Raw genomic sequence first — 17,500 nt, 5'->3', positions numbered from 1 at the left:
GAAATGCGTAATATATTAAATTGAAAAGTGCAACCCCTAAACGTTATCAGATCAAGCTGATTTTTTTTTTCACATTTCATATTTATGATATATGGAGCCTATTTATGTACAGTCACAATGACATTTCAAAAGTTGCAATTATTGAAATACCCTAATGGCCAGTCTCTTCATCCTGCTGAGGTTTCCTGTACAACGGGAGGGAGGCTCACTGGACAGTTCAAACTAACCTACGTGGCATTCCTTTGGGATGGGAGATGGGTGTCCTGGAGGTTGAGCAATGCCACGTATGAGTACGCCTTGTGGCTACCATTATGCCTCTTTATTCACTTATTCCAGTAATATGGGAGGCCTCATCTTGGCTCAATCAGTTCTCAGCTGGTCTCTTGAGCTAGGCTAGGGTCGAGCAGACAGACCCTGCTTTGCAAGCCTTGCAATGGTCTCGCGAGTGTCGGTTCGTAACAGAAACTCTGTAATGATTTTCTAGTTTATTACTTCAGCACTGAATATGTGTCGGTGTAGCGGGTTGTCTAGGTTGTTACGTGTGGCGGCTTCGCGGCGTGAGGTCAGGAGTGTACTACCATTTTAAGGATAAGGATAAGGATAAGCCAGATTTGCGGAGCAGATGCTACGTCGGGCTTGTATGCAGTGACGCGAGCCCGCCTGTGCCAGCGTGTGCTGACTCGTGAGAGAATGTGCCAACGAGTGTTGACTCGATCTGAGCTTGGTCCTTACCCAACGCAGTGCCCAGCTACGTCAGTAACCGCCAGGTGACAGTGGAAGCTCACGAGCTTGGGCGGGGCTCGATCTGCCGACCACGGGGATGTGAAGTCGACACGCTACCAATGAGCTAACCAGACGGCTAGTTTTTCTCGTGACATCCCGTCTTTTAAGCCCGGGCGCCGTGTTTACTCTCGCGACCTGCCGTTTGACCTGTTCTCTCATTGGCTGGTGGTGTTTCCTAATTGACCAAGGCGGTGGTGCGTCGGGATGCGATCGCCGTCTGCTACACAGCTCCCTACCGAGTGAGGGCAGCGGGGCTGGCCGAGCGGAGTACGATAGTCCCTGTGGCTTTCAGATATATCTGAAAGGAAATAACCGGTGGACAGTATGGGGGTTCCTTGCATGAGTATGTATATATATTTTTGTATATTAGCCTATATTCAAGTAAAGCCAGTTGTAGGGGAAAAGGGGGGATGGTACTTACAGGGAGAAAGGGTTGTGGACCCAGCTGGTCTTTAGAGTGTGACGTGCTCTATGTAAGCGGGCTTTACTCTGTCGATGGAGACGGTGGATAGTCCGCGTGGCGTGTCGATAGTGAGGGTCTTGTCAGTGCGTGCAATGACCTTGAAGGGACCGTCATACTCGTGGCTGAGGGGCGGCTTGTGATGGTGTCGGGGGCTCCAAAACGACATACCCATGTAGAGATGAACGCTTTTGCCACAGAATCTGCTGTTATATCCCTCAGTGGCACTGCCTCCGGCCACCTGGTAAAGCGGTCTATCATCGTGAGGATGTAAGGGAATGACTGATCCGTCGGCAGTGGTCCTACGATGTCCAGGTGAATGTGCTGGAAGTGTCTGCTGGGGAGAGGTAAAATGGCGGCAGATGATCTTGTGTGGCGTGTTACCTTTGATCACTGGCATTGCAGACAGGTAGGGCTCCATTTTCTGACGTCGGAATTAATGCCAGGCCACATGACCTTGTTGGTGATGAGTCTATGTGTAGCATTAATTCCGCGGTGCTGATGATAAGCGTCGAAGAATTTCTTCCTGAGGGATGGTGGTATGTATGGCTGTGGGGTGGGCTTCATTGTATCACACTCGACTATGATGTTATCTGCGAGTGTGAGTGGCTGAAGGCGGAGCGACGTGGAATCGCGGACGCCTTGGAGTGTGGCGTCCTTGTATTGCTCTGCTGCAACCTCAGCGAAGTCGATTGGAGTATTCTGCCAGGTGGTGTTTGCAACTACTATCCGCGAAAGCGCATCCGCTGCTTGGTTGTTCTCTCCCTTTATATGGCGAATGTCGGAGGAGAATTGGGAGATGAAATCTAGGTGTCTCTTTTCCCTCGGGTTTTGCCTCGGCGCCCTAAATCTCAAAGCATAAATGAGAGGCTTATGGTCTGTGATGATATGGAAGCTGCGACCTACCTCGCTTCGGAAATGCTTAATGGCAAGGTATGTAGCTAAAAGCTCCCTACCGAATCCCAGGGGGCAGTCTTGACCGTTGACGTGCTGCTGCAGGACGGCCCCGACGGCCGTGTCCGAAGCGTCGACTATGATGCTTGTAGGGACCTCTGGGCATGGGTAGGTGAGGGAGGAGGCTGTGGCCAGGGCGGCCTTGCAGTTTTCGAACGTTGCGAGAGTTGCGTCGGTCCATTTGATGTCCCTCTGGCGCTGTCCTTTCCTTGTCGGTGTTAGTAGGTTGTGGAGGGGTGCCATCAATCGTGCACCCTGTGGGAGAAATCTTCTATAGAAGTTCATCATGCCAACAAATCAGGGGTGATGCCTGTCGCACTAATGGTGTGTCCGAGGAATGTTAAAGTCTGTACTCCGAATTCGCACTCTTCCGGGTTGATGACGATGCCGAACTCGGAGAAGCGCTTGAAGAGGTCCTTGAGGTGTTGTTTGTGTGCGTCTCCATCCGTACTCGCTACGAGGACGTCGTCGATGTAAACGAAGGTGTTGCTGAGTCCTTGGGTTACTTCGACCATGAAACGCTGGAATGACTGGGCAGCGTTGCACAGGCCGAAGGGCATCACCAGGTACTCATACAGGCCAAATGGTGTATTCACTGCTGTTTTCGGTACATCTTCCTTTGCTACTGGAATTTGATGGTATGCTTTAACCAGGTCAATGTGAGAGAAAATGTTGCAGTCATCGAGATGTTGGGAGAAGTCCTGAATGTGAGGGACTGGATATCTTGTCAGGCACAGTCTGAGCATTTAAGAGTTTATAGTCCCCACATGCCTTTGATTTGGCTGCTGAGATCTCTGCAGCATTCCTCAGACATTAGATCCAGACAACGCTGGGTCTTTCTGACTAGGTTCTCATTCTGTCTCCCAGTAGAGATAATTGTCAGATCATCTGCATATGAGATGATCTTGTACCCCACTGGGAGTGGAATGTTGAGGATGCTTAACATGAGGGTGTTAAACAGAGCCGGGCTGAGGACCCCCCCTTGTGGCAGTTCTGTCCCGAAAATAGTCACCAATCCAGGCAAGCAGTCTACCCTTGATTCCTTTGCGGATCAGGACCTCTTGAATGGCGAGTGGGCTCGCCAGTTCAAAAGCCTTCTCCAGGTCCAGGAAAACAATGACAGATCTGGTGTTGCTGACAGGGCTCAGTAAGGTGGCCATGCTGTGAGCAGTGCTCTTACCCCTTGTGAACCCATGTAGGTGTTCATGTGGCTTCCATTGAAGCCGTTTCAGTACCATTCTCTCTGCCGTCTTTCCCAGACAGCTGAGTAGAGAGATGAGGCGGGAACTATGTCAGCCCTCTTCCAGCACTGTGGTAGTGAGGAAGTCTCCCAGGACTTGATGAGATGCAAGAGTGCAAGCTCACCTTCAAGACCTAGGTGGGAAATGATGGGGTAGGAGATCCCATCACAACCCGAGGCTGACTGCGAACTGGTTTTATATGTCCGCCGTAATTCCCTCAGAGAGAACGTGGCATCGGCATCATCAGGCTCGACCGCCTTTTCTCCGATGAGGGCATGCCTGCCTGGAAGCAGTTCCGACCGCGGGTCATGGTAGGTCTTTTGGGGGGCTGAGCGATTTGTGGCCCGTCTGATACGGTTCCACAGCTCTGTAAGGGAGGTTTTGTGGCCAAAGGACTCACACCACTCCAGCCACTTTTCCTGCTTTACCCTCTTAGCAGTTTCCTGAGCATCCCCGAGAGCCTCTCTCAAAAGAACGTGGTTCTCATGGGTTCTCTGTCTGCGGAAGTGTCTTCTGCACACATTGATTCTGTGGTTGACCTCCTTAATTTCATCATTGTAGTACCAGGCATCTTTAAAACACCTAGACCATGGACGAGTTTTGGGAATGGACTCTGAGGCTGCCTCGTCTATGGCATTAACTAGTCTTGCCTCAAGTGTATCCACATTATCATTATGTGAGAATTCACTGGTTCTGAGGCACCTGGCCAGGGCCTCCTGGAAAGCTTTCCAGTTGGCCCTGTCCACCTTCCATCAAGGATTGTGCTGGGGCACGGATGCCGGGCCAGCATCCAAGATGGTGGTGACTATCCCATAGTGATCACTCATGGCAGTGTTGTCCACAGACCAACTAATTCTCTCGACCAGGGCCGCAGTGACAAACGTAAGGTCAAGGACTCCCCTGCCAACGTACGTAGGCTCCTGGTTGTTGAGAAGAGCAATCTCTGGGCATGACTCAAGCACCGCGGCTATGTGACAGCCTGCCACATCCCAGCTCTGCTTGGGAGCTAGGATGGGGTGGTGAGCATTGAAGTCTCCCCCTATGAGAATTGGCTCATGTGCCACAGCAGCACAGACTTCACTAATATCTAAGCTCCTACAAGTTGGCCTGCTGTACACATTGTACAGCTTGAGGGGACCTCCAGCCATATGGATCTCAACGGCAAGGAGTTCAACACCTTCTCCACACTGCACAGGATCGGCAATCAGGGAGCAGGGGATAGTCGACTTCACGAGGGTAATCAAACCTCTGGTGCCTTCATTAGAGGGCAACACAAAGGGATGATATCCCGAGAAGCGAATGGTGTCTCCTGTTAGAGTCTCCTGGAGCATGACAATGTCAATGTTCCGAGATCGCACGATCGCGTGGAGAAGGGCATTCCTCCGGGAAAAGCTGTTGATATTCCACTGCAGTATGCTTAGATTAGGAGCCATTATGCTAATCTTAGTCCATTAAGTCTGCGTCGTCAATGACGTCGACATAATCGGTCTCAGTGTCCGACGCCCCAGTGTGGGTAACGTCAGACATTTCGGAGTCTGACAACTCCTTGGTGAGTTTCTCACTGATCGTGATTTCCTCACTGGACTTGTCACTGTCGTCAGGACAGGTCGAGCCATTAGAAGGGCTAGGTCTCCTGGAAAGTGGAGAACTCTTGGTCGCCTTGACCTTCAGTCTAGATGGTTGTGGCTTCCTTACCCTTTGGGTTTTGGGTTCAGGCTCTGCCAGTGTGGTCTTGGCCGCGGGTTGGGTGGAGAAACAAGTCTCGCCCTGGGGGTTTGTGGGGAGAGGAGTCTCGCCCTGAGTTGGATTGGGTGTAGAGGCCTTGGGCCTTATATCCCTTTCCTTCAGGGCAGCGACAGTCTGGGTCATTGCCGTCACGGAGACCTTGACGGCCTTCTCCATTTCTTCACTGGTCCTCCCCAATGCTGTCGCAACTACTGTGACAACTGCCGTCAGCAGGAGCGTCAAGTCATTCTCTGTAAACAGAGTTTGACTCTCTGCTCTTGGGGTGGACTTTGGTGTGTTCCCAGACCCCTTCCGGGTCTGTTTCCGTCTTGGAACACCCACCAGGGCCGGAAACTCCTTTGTGTTGGAGGTGTCCGGTGGTGGATTTGTTTTGGGCAGTGCTTCCTTCCTCTTAGGAGGGGAGGAGGAGCCCTTACCCCTTTGTTCTGCCCCCAGACATAAGTGCCTGGAGGGGCAGGAACAAAGTCTGGTCGTTTTGCAACGGCCTCTTGCCGCCGAAGAGCCTCTTCTTTCCTAACGGAACATCCGAGGCTCTAGGCGTGGTACTTTTTGTGGCAGTTGGGACACTTGGCAGTAGTGTCCCGCTTGCCGTCTTTGTGTGCTTTGAGGCACACCTTCGTGCTGTGTGCCTGACTACAGACACCACACTTCGGCTTTGCAGAGCAAGTGGCCTGGTGGTGTCCATACTTCTGGCATGTGAAGCAATGTAGTGGGTCTGGGACATATGTCCTGAGGTTGCAGGAGCCCCAATTACCAAGGTCCAAGGACGCAACTGTGACAAGGACTTGCCTGGTTGGGTGCTTCCCTTTGGAGAGTTGGGAAGCTCCCACCACCTTGGGATGGGCGGCGATGACCTCAAGGTCATACATCAGAGGGAAGCGAAGAAGCACCATCTTGGACTTCCTCTCTTCAGAAGTCAGGGCCACCAGACTCACCTTCCGCTCATCCAGGAGCTTGTCAGTCTCCTGAAGGAAGGTGAGGGTGGCTTGGTCCTTAGGGATGCCTTTGTCTCTGGCAATTCTAATTGTCAGACGGCACTGTCTCTGGGTTTCCAGAGCATGTACCATCTGATAAGCGTTGTCGAATCCCTCAGATTTAGGGGGAACTCTAAATTGGGGGAAACAGCTCGGGGCTACAGACTTGCCCTCTAAGTCCGTAGCCAGCCGAGGACGCTTATTGCCTGTCTTCCGAACCGACGCCGGAATTTTGGCAGTGGGGCCAGCAGGGTTGGAGGGTCCTGTCTGGCTTCCATTCTTATTGTGGCTCGTCTTCTGAACCAACACCAGAGACTTGTCAGTGCCAAGGGCTGGTTTGGAGGATCCAGTCCGAGGCTCTTGGGTAGGCTTTCTCTGAACCGATGCCAGAGCCTTACCCAACTTTCTACTTTTGTCACCAAGGACCTTGAAAGGCTCCAAGGTGACAGCCTTGGTCAACTTTGTTACAGGTTCATCAACGTGGGGGTCAGTCAGGTTTTTTTTTTGTGTAAGATGCCATAGAAAAAAGCGTTCAATTCATCCTCCCACGCCCCCACCCACCATGGAGTCCAACAAGGGGAAGCTGTGCACTGAGACCATGCTCAGAAGCCACAGTGGTGGTGGGAGGATATACGCAACCCCCGCCTTGCAGTGATGGCACTCACAATTACATGCGATTGCCTGCAAGACAGGGGCTGCTTGACCCTAGCCTAGCTCAGAAGAGAGACCAGCCGATTGACCTAATCGAGCCGAGATCAGGCCACCTGTCTTGCTGGAATAGAGGACCAAAGAGGTGTGTTGCTAGCTGCAGGGCATACTCATACACGGCATCGCTCAACCTCCAGGACTCCCGTCTCCCAGCGCACAGGTTCAGTTCAGTCCAGACAGATTTGCAAAGACGTCGCTTCGTCTGGGCTATATGCACAAGGCAGCCCGGCCTCTGCCAGCTATGAGTGCTGACTCATCTTATCTAATCTTATCTGATCATCCTCATTGAATTTAATTCAGCTCAGTTCAGAGAGATTTTGCGAAGACGTCGCTCATCTTGCCCAATAGTGGGGATGATTTGCTACGCACAAGGGTAGCCTATTCTCAGTCTGTGCAAACTTTCTTCAGCACACCTAGATATTCTGGGAGAGAGTATCAGCGACTCATAGCCTGTGGCGTCTGAGTACCAGCTGGCCAAGAGGGAGGTTCTCGCTTCCTCTCTGTGTCACTGCAGGGCACCGACCTGCCCTGCAACCATCGTTTTACGCCTTAGCAGTTCCCGGCTAGGATGCACCACAAGATCACTCAAGGGTTTCTTCCTGCCTTCCTCCACTAACCTGTCAGCTACGTCATTCCCTTCAATACCAACATGGCTTGGGATCCAGTTGATGATGCGCCTTCCCTGATCCAGGATTCTCTGAGCAATGGTGAGAATCGAGGTTACCAGGTAAACGTTATCAAGGGGCGTACTTTGTTGCAGGCTGTCAATGGCGGCCCTAGAGTCTGTGTGTATGACAACATGCCCGTCCATCTGGGCTGCATGGGCTAGAGCTCCCATAATAGCTACTGCCTCTGCCTGGAGCGAGGAGGCATTGTCAGATACCCGCATAGCTTTCTCTATGCCCCTTGCTGCAAAACCGGCGCCTGCAGTGCGGGTGATGGGGTCTACAGAACCATCCGTGAAGTGGGGACTGTAGGACATTGGCAAGGAACTGGGCCGCCATCTGATCAATCCGGGTGTCCAGGGGAAAGAGTTTGGCCTCCAAGAGGAGGTTAGTAACCTTAGCCCACCCAGGGGCACCCAGAATAATCCTGGTGGCTTCGTTTTGTATGATGTCGAGCCTTTTCCTGAGTCCAGGCTTGACTGTGATCAGGGCGACGGAGGCGTAGTCCACAATGGGACAGACAGCGTGCACGTAGAAAGGTCTTAGTACGCGGTACCCAGCCCCTAAGCGCCGCCCAGACAAAGCTCTCATGACAGAGCCTTGCCTTGGTCCGTTCTAAGAGATGTTTGATCTCGGAGCGGAAGGTGAGGTTCTTATCGATCTATACCCCCAAGTATTGGTAGACGTGTACCCACTCAAGCTCTAGACCTTGGACTCGCAGTCTTTGATCACAGACATCATGTTTCAGCGCCATTGCCTTTGATTTGGCTTCTGAGATCTTAAGCCCGACTCTGCAGCATTCCTCAGATATTAGGTCCAGACAACGCTGGGCCTTTCTGACTGGATTCACATTTCTTCTCCCAGTGGAGATAATTGCTAGATCATCTGCATATGAAATGGGAGTGGAATGTCGAGAATGTTTAACATGAGGATGTTGAACAGAGCCGGGCTAAAGACCCCTCCTTGAGGGGTGCCATTCTCCAGAGGCAAATGCCTGGAAAGGTGACCTTGGAACTTCACTCTGGCAGTTCTGTTCCGAAAGTAATCGCCAATCCAGGCAAGCAGTCTGCCTTTGATTCCCTTGCGGATCAGGATCTCCTGAATGGCGAGCGGGTTTGCCAGTTCAAAAGCCTTTTCCAGGTCAAGGAAGACAATGACAGCACTGCTATTGCTGACAGTGCTCAGTAAAGTGGCCATGCTGAGGGTAGTGCTCTTGCCCCTTATGAACCCGTGTAGGTGTTCATGTGGAGGTCCCAGCTTCCATTGGAGCCGATTCAGTACCATTTTCTCTGCTGTCTTTCCCAGACAGCTAAGCAGGGAGATGGGGCGGTACTGTCCCAACTCCTTTGGTTTGGGGACGGGAATTATATCAGCCCTCTTCCAGCACTGTGGCACTGAGGAAGTTTCCCAGGACTTGTTGATGAGATGCAAAAGTGCAAGCTCACCTTCATGTCCTAGGTGGGAAATGATGGGGTGGGAGATCCCATCGCAACCCGGGGCTGACCGGGAACTGGTCTTGTATGTCCGCCGTAATTCCCTCAGAGAGAACATGGCATCTGTATCATCAGGCTCAATCGCCTTTTCTCTGATGAGGGCATGCCTGCCTGGGAGCAGTTGTTCTTGGCATACCCTCAGCTCTGCTGATAGACCGACGCTACTTGTTCTAGCAGAGAACTCGAGTGCCAGTCTCTCCACCTCCGACCGCGGGTCATGGTGGGTCTTTTTGGGGGCTGAGCGATTCGTGGCCCATCTGATACGGTTCCACAATTCTGAAAGGACTCACACCACTCCAGCCACTTTTCCTGCTTTAACTTCTTAGCAGTTTCCTGAGCATCCCTGAGAGCCTCTCTCAGAAGAGCGTGGTTCTCGGGAGTTCTGTCTGCGAAAGTGTCTTCTGCACATATTGATTCTGTGGTTGACCTCCTTAATCTCATCATTGTAGTACCAGGCGTCCTTGAAACACCTGGACCACTGACGAGTTTTGGGGATGGTTTCTGAGGCTGCCTCGTCTATGGCATTTACTAGTCTGGCCTTAAGTATATCCACATTATCATTAAGTGAGGAGTCACTGGTTCTGAGGCAATTGGCCAGAGCCTCCTGGAAGGCTTTCCAGTTGGCTCTTTCCATGGTGGTGACTATCCCATAATGATCGCTCGTGGGTGTTGTCCACAGACCAACTAATTCTCTCGACCAGGGCCTCAGTTACAAAGGTGAGGTCAAGGACCGCCGCCAATGTGCGTAGGCTCCTGGCTGTTGAGAAGAGCAATCTCTGGGCATGACTCTAGCACCTCGGCTATATGGCAGCCTGCCACATCACGTCTCTGAGTGGGAGCCAGTATGGGGTGGTGGGCATTAAAGTCCCCCCCCTATTAGAATTAGCTCATGTGCTGCAGCAGCACAGGCTTCACTGATGTCTAAGCCCTTACAGTTTGGCCTACTGTATACATTGTACAGCTTGAGAGGACCCCCGGCCAAATGGATCTCAACAGCAAGGGATTCGACACCTCCACACTGCCCAGGATCGGCAATCAGGGAGCAGGGGATAGTCGACTTCACAAGGGTAATCAGGCCTCTGCGTACTCGGTAGCACAAAGGGATGATATCCCGAAAAGCGTACAGATTCCCGTTAGCGTCTCTTGGAGCATGACAACATCAATGTTCCGAGATCACATGATTGCGTGGAGAAGGGCGGCCTTAGGGGAGAAGCTGTTGATGTTCCACTGCAGTATGCTTATGTTAGTGGCCATAGTGCTTGTCTGTGTTCACTAAGTCATTGACGTCGAGGTATTCGGTCTCTGTGTCCGACGCCCCAGTGTGGGTAACGTCAGACATTTCGGAGTCTGACAACTCCTTGGTAAATTCCACACTGAGTGTGGTTTCCTCACTTGACTCGTCACTGTCGTCAGGACAGGTTGAGTTGGAAGGGCTGGGTCTCCTGGGAGGTAGAGTATTCCTGGTCGACTTGGCCTTCCTTTTGGGTGGCCGTGGCTTCCTCACCCTTTGGGGTTTGGGTGCAGGCTCTGCCAGTGTGGTCTTGGCCGCAGGTTTGTCGGGGAGACAGGTCTTGCCCTGGGGGTTTGTGGGGGAAGGAGTCTCGCCCTGAGTTGGAGTGGGAGTTGTGGCCTTGGGCCTCACGTCCTTTTCCTTCAGGGCAGCGACAGTCTGAGTCATTGCCGTCATGGCTACCTCGACTGCCTTCTCTGTCTCCTCACTGGTCCTTCCCAATGCCGTCACAATTACTGTGACGACTGTCTTCAGCAGGAGCGTCAAGTCCTTCTCTGTGAACAGAGTCGGTCTCTCCGCTCTTGGGGTAGCCTTTGAGGTGTTCCCAGACCCCTTCCGGGTCTGTTTCCGTCTTGGAACATCCACCAGCGCTGGAAACTCTTTTGTGTTGGAGGCGTCCGGTGCTGGTTTCGCTTTGGGCAGTGCTTCCTTCCTCTTAGGAGGGGGGGGAGCCCTTACCCCTTTGTTCTGCCCCCAGACATAAGTGCCTAGAGGGGCAGGAACAAAGTCTGGTCGTTTTGCAACGATTTCTTGCCGCCGAAGAGCCTCTTCCTTTCTGACAGAACATCTGAGGCTCCAGGCGTAGTGTTTTTTATGGCAGTTTGGGCACTTGGCAGTGATGTCTCGCTTGCCATCTTTGTGTGCTTTGAGGCACACCTCTGTTCTGTGTGCCTGACTACAGACAAGTGGCCTTGTGGTGTCCGTACTTCTGGCACGTGAAGCATCGCAGCGGGTCTGGGACGTATGTCCTGAGTCTGTAAGAGCCCCAATTGCCAAGATCCAAGATCCAAGGACGGCACTGTCTCTGGGTTTCCAGAGCCCGTACCATCTGGTAGACATTGTCGAATCCTTCCGGTTTAGGGGGAACCCTAAAATGGGGGAACCGACTTGGGGCTGCAGACTCACCCTCTGAGTCCGAAGCCGTCCGAGGTCGTTTGCGTGTTCTCCGAACCAACGCCGGAGTTTTGCCAGTGGGGCCAGTAGGGTTGGAGGGTCCTGTCTGGCTTCCATTTTTTGTTTGACTTCTTGTCTGGACCGACGCCAGAGATTTGTCAGAGCCTGGGGTTGGTTTGGAGGGTCCAGCCCGAGGTACACGGGTGGGTTTTTCCTGGACCGACGCCAGATCCCTGCCCATCTTTTCCCTTTTGTCATCAAAGCCCTCGAAGGGGTCTAAGGTGACAGCCTTTGTCATCTTCATGCAAGGTTCGTTAACAGGGAAGTCAGTCATGGGTTTATGTGGTATAGATGCCATGTGATAAGCGGTTCGATTCATCCTCCCATGCCCCCACCCACCACGGAGTCCAACAAGGGGAAGCTTTGTATTGAGTCCATGCTCAGGAGCCACAGGGGTGGTGGGAGGATATACGCAACCCCGGCCTCGCGTTAATGGCACTCTCAAGATCATGCGATTGCCTATATATTTTTATATATATGTATAATATATATAAAATATATATAATATGTATAATATATATTAAATATATATATATTTTTATATATATATATAAATATATATATATATAAAAAAAAAAAAACAACAAAAAATTTTTAAAAAAATATATATATATATATTTAAATATATATATTTTTAATATATATTTTTAATAAATATTTTTATTATAATATATTTATATATATATATTTTTTATATATATATATTTATATTTTTTATATATATTTATATATATATAAAAAATATTAATATTTATAAATATATATTTTTATATTTTATTTAAATATATATATTTATATATAATAATTATAATATAATAAATTTATATATATAAAATATTATATATATATATATTTATTATATATATATAAAAAACACCCCAAAAAAAAATATATATATATATATTTATTATATATATTTTATATATATATATATCCCAAAAAAAATACAAAAAAAATCCAAAAAAATACAAAAAATAAACCCCAAAAATAAAAAAATAAAAAAAAACAAAATAAAAAAAATATAAAAAATTTAAAAAAAAAAATTTTAAAAAAATAAAAAAAAAAATAAAAAAAAAAATAAAAAAAAAAAATAAAAAAAATAAAAAAAAAAAAAAAAAGAAAAAAAAAAAAAAAATATTATATATAAAATATTAATTAAAATTATAATATATATATATATATATTATATAATTATATTTATATGTATATATATATATTTAATATATATATATATTATATATTATATATTTTTATATTATAAAAATTTTTATTATATATATATTTATATAAATATAAAAATAAATATAAAAATTATATATATATATATTATATATATATATTTAATATATATATATTATTATATATATTTATTTATATTTATTAATATATATTATATATATATTATATATATATTATATTATATATATTTATATTATATATATTATTATATATATTATATATATATATTAATTTATATATATATATATATTTAAATTATATAAAAACAAATAAAATTACAAAACCACACCCCACACACACACATAAAAAAAACAAAAAAAAAAAATTATATAGTATATATTCATATATAAGTATGATATTTACCAATATGTGTATATATATATATATATTATATATATATAAATATATATAAATATATTTTATATATATATATATATATATATATATATATATATAATATATTATTATATATATATATATATATAATATATATATACTATATATTATATATATATATATATATTATATATATATATATATACACTCGACACACATACACACACACACACACACACACACACCACATATATATATATTTATATATATATATATATAATATATATATATATATATATATATATAATATATTTATATATATATATATATATATAGTGTGGACGTGCTGAACTGTTGCTCTGAAAAAAATCCTTAATTTCTCATCCCCGCCTGCCACGAGGCTGGGGGGAAATGAACAGAGATTAGTGAAGTGTACAAAACACTGAATGATCTAGAAAAAAAATAGGAAAGACAAAATAGAAAATAAATTAGAACAAAAAACAACTGGAAGGAAAAGAAGTGGCATCAAGGAGAGAGGGGAGGTCAAAACGCTGGGTCAGCGTCAGCGTGGCCCAGCTGCTTCCAAGGTGACCTTGACCAGACTTGAATAACTCTAAGGGTTTAAACACTACATGTTTAAACCAAGGAGAAGTAAAAGAAACTCTAAAACTGAAAAATGTTTCAAACACAATGAAAAAAAGCAATTTATATGCCAAACCTGTGATAGAAAAAAATGCCACAAATGTGAAAATACTTACTTGAAAAAAAAGAAATTATAAGTAATATTGATGCTTACCTAACAGGCATCAGTAATGAACTAAAAATAGATAATCAAGAAAATATACAGAAAGACTGCAGCTGGTGCAAAGACATCAATACTAAAAGTAATTCTAGTCTTGAAACTGAACTGGAAAAAATTCAAAGTTGTGACGATATATCAGAAGCCAGTTTTTTTTAAAGAACTAATTAGAATTGAGGAAAATAGGGACACAATGGCAGAAAATGTATATGCACCCGTATCAGACATTCTGGAAAAAGTGGAAATGAGCCATATCGGTGACCAAAAAAACAGCACACCCAAAAAGTGTGAAGGGGCATGCCCACTAGAAAACATAATTCAGAAAATGTATGAGGAATTAAAGGACTTCAAGATTCAATGTTTGAGGGAGATACAAATATTGAAAGATGAAATTCATGAATTAAAACAAGAGCAAAAAGAAAAACCTAAAGAAAAAAAGGTAACTCAGGCTGCTGAATTGGAAACAGAAAAGGCTGTACAAGACACTAAAAATGTAAAAGTAAAGCCAAAGAAGAAACAAGAAAATCCAAGAGGTGAGCAAAGTAAAGTAAATCAGGAAGAAGAAAAAAAAACTGTTTTCTGATATAGTAAGGCAAAAATCAGATAAACAGGCCAAGAATATTCTAGACAGTGATATTTCAGACACTGAACAACCAAAAAAATGATGAGGCTGACTGGAAGGTTGTAGGCGACAAAAAGAAGCAACCAAAACAACCTACAAAAGAAAAGTCAGAGAAGAAAAATGAAGATACATTCAGAGCGAATAGGCTCTTTATATACAATCTAGAAGAAAAAGAAGAAAATGATCCTGAAATCAGGAAAACAAATGATATGAAAATGATTAATGATATCATAACAAAATTGAACCTCAATGAAATTATCAAAGTTGAGAGTGCCTTTAGAGAGGGCAAATATTTAAAGGAGGCTTTGAGACTAAGGCAATTAAGGTCAAATTAGAAAATGAAAAACAGAAATGGAAACTGATTGGAAAGAATATGAAACTAAAGGAAATTGATGAATATAAAGAAGTATGGATATCACCGGACTTGAGCTATGAAAAAAGGCAAAGTCAAAAAACGTTGATAAATAAACTAAGAGAAAACAGAGAAAAAGACGGAGCAGGAAAACACTGGTATATCACCAGCAACAGACAAGGACATTCAGTCCTGCGAAGCATACCTATTCGAACAAAGGCAGTAATGAAACGCCCACCACTACACCGGGGAAGGGGGGTCCAGCTCCCCCAAAGTAGGGGGAAACGACATCAATTATCTAACAACAGTAGGTAATGTAGACAGGCAAAGAAATAATTTATTTGAGACTCTCATGTTGCTAAATATACAGGGATTATATCCAAAAAGTAACCAGACAAAACCTACATATCTAGAGGACATGGCAAAGATCAACAATTATTCAATGATAGCTCTTACAGAAACTCATCTGAATGAAGACATAAAAAATGAAGAAATTAAAATTGATAACTATGAGTTAATAAGGAAAGATAGAAATAAGAGAAGCAGAGGAGGAGTAGCTCTTTATATCAGGAAAGAATTAGCAACTAGAATGGATACTGTAATAGAATACTCTAATAATACAGTGGAAATACTAGGGGTATTGGCAAAAGATGCAAAAAAGCTATACATTATTTTATACAGACCTCCTGGAACAACAGAAACATCTTTCAATGAATCACTAGGCATTATTAGTAATTACATTGTCAATACAAGGGAAATTGAAGCTATTATTATACTTGGCGATTTTAATTTCCCCTTTATCGATTGGGAAACAAAGAAAATAAAGATAGGAGCAAATGCCACTAAAGATGAAAAACAACAAGCGAGAATGATTTTAGATTTTGGAGAAAATTTTTACCTTAACCAAATCATCAATATTCCAACAAGGGAAGAAAATATACTGGACCTTGTTTTCATTAGTATAGGGGAAGATGTACACAATATATCATCAACTTATACAGCCCAATCGGACCACAAAATAATTGAAATCACAATGAATAAGTTAAATAATCAGAAAAGTAGTAAAAAACAGATAGCCGAAGCAGAAAAGAGTCTCAGATCTTTAAACTTTAGCCATAATCAAATAGATTGGAAAAAAATAAATGCAACACTAGAAAAGTCACTGAAAGATATTGACGTCCTCTTAACACCAAAAGATATACTAGAGAAGCTTTATAATGCATTTAAAGATGTCTGTAGAATGTTTGTCCCCCCAAAAAACAACAGAAACAAGAACATTATACCAAGAGATCGAAGGATCATGTTAAGAAACAAGAAAAATAAGGTTAACAAATTGAAAAAAACAACAGATCAGATCAAGAGAGAAAGGATCAAAGCAGAGATAAGGGTTTTGGAAGATAAATTAAAACTGTCTATAAGTAACCAAAAAGCAGCCGAAGAAAAAAGAGCTGTGGAGGCTATAAAACAGAATGCAAAATATTTTTTCTCTTATGCAAACAACAGGTTAAAGAGGAGAACAGAAATTGGGCCTCTTGAGAATAATGGTGCATTGGTAACTGATTCAAAGGAAATGGCTGAATTACTCAAATTGCAATATGAAGAAGTCTATAGTGTCCCAAGAATAGAAAAATTAATATCAGACCCACAGAAACATTTCAGTATTATTAGTAATGAAGATGAATGTCTCACTGACTTCATATTCGATGAAAAAGATATTCTTGAAGCAGTAAGTGAAATACCAACAAACTCAGCAGCTGGGCCAGATGAAATCCCAGCAATCTTTTTAAAAAACTGTAAAGAAACCATAGCAAAGCCACTGGTAACTTTGTGGAGGAAATCTTTGGACATGGGGACTATCCCCAGCTTACTGAAAGAGGGTACTATAATTCCAATATATAAAGGTGGAAACAAAGGTCAGGCCAAAAATTATAGACCAGTAGCACTAACATCTCATATAATAAAAATATTTGAAAGGGTAGTGAGGAAAAAAATTGTTCAATTTTTAGAAAAAGAAAACAAGATAAACCCCGGGCAACATGGATTCAGAAGTGGTAGATCTTGTTTATCACAGATCCTGACACACTTCGAACACATACTAAGGGACCTAACTGAAAATAGAGAAGTTGACGTGATATATCTAGACTTTGCAAAAGCTTTTGACAAAGTAGATCACGGCATCCTGCTACATAAGATTAAAGACCTTGGAATCGGCGGGAAAGTTGGAAGATGGATTTACAACTTCCTAATAAATCGTAAACAAAAAGTACAAATTAATGGGATTTACTCAAAGGAAACGATTATTATGAGTGGGGTGCCACAAGGGTCCGTTCTTGGGCCCTTGTTATTCCTTATTATGATTGGTGACATTGATAAAGGTGTGAAACACTCAAGAGTAACATCATTTGCAGATGATACAAGAATAAGTACACCCTTAGATATACAAGATAATGAAAACAAACTTAACGAGGATCTAAATACCATCTGTAAGTGGGCATATGACAATAATATGAAATTCAATGCAGATAAATTTGAAATCATAAGATATAGTCCAATTGGAAATTCAAGGGCAAGATCATATTTTGTCGAAGATGTGAAGATTGAGGAGAAAAAAGTAGTAAAAATCTAGGACTCTATATGAGTAATGACATGAGTTTCAGTCACCAT

Source organism: Penaeus japonicus, unplaced genomic scaffold (assembly GCF_977035675.1).
Source record: "Penaeus japonicus unplaced genomic scaffold, GWHDUDI00000001_assembly GWHDUDI00000032, whole genome shotgun sequence".
In the NCBI taxonomy this organism is placed as follows: domain Eukaryota; kingdom Metazoa; phylum Arthropoda; class Malacostraca; order Decapoda; family Penaeidae; genus Penaeus; species Penaeus japonicus.
The sequence above is the reverse complement of the archived record's forward strand: the minus strand, read 5'-3'. Positions refer to the sequence as shown.